Here is a 3205-nt window from a genome sequence, read left to right on the forward strand (position 1 = left end):
GATCATTTTTCCTTTTGGCACATTTTTTTCATGGTTTACTGGTATATTTGTGGGGATTTTGAGCTTCTCCAAATCTTTACATATCACAAACTTCACACAATTGTTTCAATTTTTACATTTAAACTTAATATTAAAATTAACCTCCTTTACTCTTGGTTTGGGCACAGGTGGCATTGTTGGTAGGACCTTCTATTATTTTATGGATTAAAAATGTTGACAAATACAAGTAGCTTTTTATTTATTTATTTATTTATTATTTATTAATTAATTAAATTATTTAATTTATTTTATTATATATATTATATATAATTTTATTTTATTATAATTAAATTATTTATTTTTTTATTTTTTATGGATTTTTAATGTAATATAATGACTTAGCACAACTATATTTACATAATTAGCATGTCACTATCTCATTCATTGCTACAATTAGACAAATTTCTCCAACTAAGAATAGTACCACTAGTCACACAGATTTGAGATAAGAGCTATTAGTCTGTTAGTCATTTCTATTTCCTGGCTTTTTGTTTGTATTTTTGGTTCCTCTAAAGCCCATATTGTGTCTTTTTTTAAACCCTTTCCTTCCATCTTAGAATCAATCCTAGTTTTGTGCGGTGGCAACATTATAGCCAATAAGGTTTATCCAAGGTATGGTTATTGCTAATTGAAAACTTTGAATCAATCCTGAGAATTGGTTCTAAGAAAGAAGAGTGGTAAGGACTAGAAATGTGCGTTAAGTGACTTGCCCAGGGTCACATAGCTAGGAAGTATGCGAGGTCAACTTTCAACTCAGATTTCCTGCCTCTAGGTCTGGTTCTCAATCCAACTGAGTTACCTTGCTGCTCCCAGTAAGTCTCTCTTTTTTTTAAAAATAGCTTTTAAAAAAAGGCAACATGAGGTCTATTGATTTACAAAATGAAATTTAAAAACAAAACTCGAGGAGCCTACCAGAAAGATTTAGTCTATGTTTATCTCCAGAATGTCATTTTAGGTTGTGAGACTCACACATAAGGGTGAACACCATTATAGCACTAAAGAAGCCTTCTTGCCAAATGTGTATGTCAGGGCAGAAATAATGCAATACAGTTAATGGCAGAATGGGAGGTTGTTAGTTGCTAAATGCTTTCTACAGTTTACTGGTCGTATTAATCCCAGTAATTTAGTGCTTGTGTGTGTGTGTGTGTGTGTGTGTGAGAGAGAGAGAGAGAGAGAGAGAGAGAGAGAGAGAGAGAGAGAGAGAGAGAAATGATGACGGTGACGAGGATGATGATGGTGGAGACTTCATGTATTTAACAAAAAAAGGATACTAGACTAAACTATGCAAACTCATAAAGATAACCATGTAAAACAGGCTGCCAACCTGTTTTGCCAGTATGCCAACTTTCTTATGGGCCAGGTTAGTTAATTTGATTATTGCCAGATTTTTAAAAAATCTTTTGCTTTATGCTACATGAACTTCATAGCCAAAGTAAACAAGTCTCATTAAAAAAAAAGCATATATACACTACAAGAGAAGAGAAATGAGATAAAAACAGAGCATAGAAAGAACTAGGAAGGTAGGGATGTAGATTCTCTGAGATGTTTCTTACTCCCCAAAAGTTCAACATTGTCCAATGACAATGTTGGCTCAGCACAGTGGCCAGAGATAGAAACCAACATCAAACAGAAACCTTTTGGATTTGCTCAAAGACTGGAAGATGGCATTCCTCCCATTTTCCATCTTTAATTTAACTCCTTTGAACTTCTTTTTTCCAGACAATAAATAGAAACTCCATCTTCTAGTCCAGTGGAAGAAACATTGAATCTCCAGTTAAAAGTCTGGCTTTGCCAAATACCAATTATGCAATTTTGCAGACTTTTAACCCCTTTGAGATTCATTTTCCTATTCTACAAAAGGGAGATAATAATACTTGCATATGTTTTTATCCTGAATTTTTTGCATGTTAATGAATTAAAGTGATGGTAAGCATGAGTAGAAAGGCTGATAGGGTTGATCACAAGTCACTCTAATATTTTTTTTTTAAGATGATGGATTATTTTGTGTCGTCTTTTCTCTCTGAAAGTGGTTTTACAATGTAGACGTAAATCCCCGAAATTCTGGAAGAAGGCAAAGAGAAGGAAATTGATTAGACTGTGGGGCTAGAAACATTTGTATTTTTCTAAGGTTAAAAGAGGGAACTCTAAGATAATGAAACAAATACATCGAGTTAAGAGAATCCATCCTCCTCCTTGTATCTTTGAGAATAAAATTACTTGGGGGGGGGGAATCCCCTAAGAATTAGCCTTAGGAAAAGAGGGGTAAGAAAGTTGAGATGTCATATCTAATCAATGACTGAAGCAATTTGATGTGATTTTAATATGTTCCTTTCATTTTCACTGTAGTAAAAAAATTCTATTAATCTTTATGTTACTGAGTTGTTCTTCAGTTCATACTTAAAAAGGAAAGCATACAGGGAGATAGGGGCAAAATGAACACAGAGAGATTAATGAATAATTCTTTGATCATTTAACCTAGGAACCCTGGAAGAAAAGCAATGGTAAAATCAAGGGGAGTCTAATAGCTGAATATAATCCCTGATTTTATTCAAAATTAAGTTATGAAAATCATCTGATGTCCTAATTAGTTATAGGAGGCAGCTTGAACCTATATCACCATTTAGTGGTTTAATAGAACATTTCAAGTAGCTACCACAAGCTAAACCTTCTACTTCCATTATTAATATGTCTGGAGGGAAAAAAAGCCTGTTCACTAAACAAAACGTTTCACACCAAATTTTCACTTCCACTGTCTACCTCATAGGGATATTATGAGGGTCTAAAGAACTTTTAGTCTATAAATTTCCCGCAAAATAATATGCTATAAATATGGCTTATTATAATTTATCACATTAACATTATTATTAGTTATTACATAGCCCATTCAATTTGGATTGCATTTATTGAATGTATATGCAAGGAACTGTTATAGACCCTATGGAAAAATGACTAAAATAAGCATTAAAAAAACAAACATCCTAGCCCTCAAAAAGCTTAAATTTACTGAGACATATAATGTGAAAGTAAAAAGAAAAGAAAAGAATTTTTTTGGAGAGAACACTAATATGTGTTGGGACATAACTTTTTTTGAGACAAAAATGCCTACTTTCTAGATATGTAGGACATCTGATGTAAAGGAATGGTAGAAGGTGATAGAATGACATGT

General features: G+C 32.9%; 1 pseudogene; it reads left to right on the forward strand.

The window, feature by feature from the left end:
- Positions 1-606: 606 nt before the first annotated feature.
- LOC130457635 (U4 spliceosomal RNA) lies at positions 607-689 on the forward strand (annotated as a pseudogene).
- Positions 690-3205: the final 2516 nt, after the last annotated feature.

The sequence above is a fragment of the Monodelphis domestica genome, chromosome 2 (genome assembly GCF_027887165.1).
Source record: "Monodelphis domestica isolate mMonDom1 chromosome 2, mMonDom1.pri, whole genome shotgun sequence".
NCBI classification, from domain to species: Eukaryota; Metazoa; Chordata; class Mammalia; order Didelphimorphia; family Didelphidae; genus Monodelphis; species Monodelphis domestica.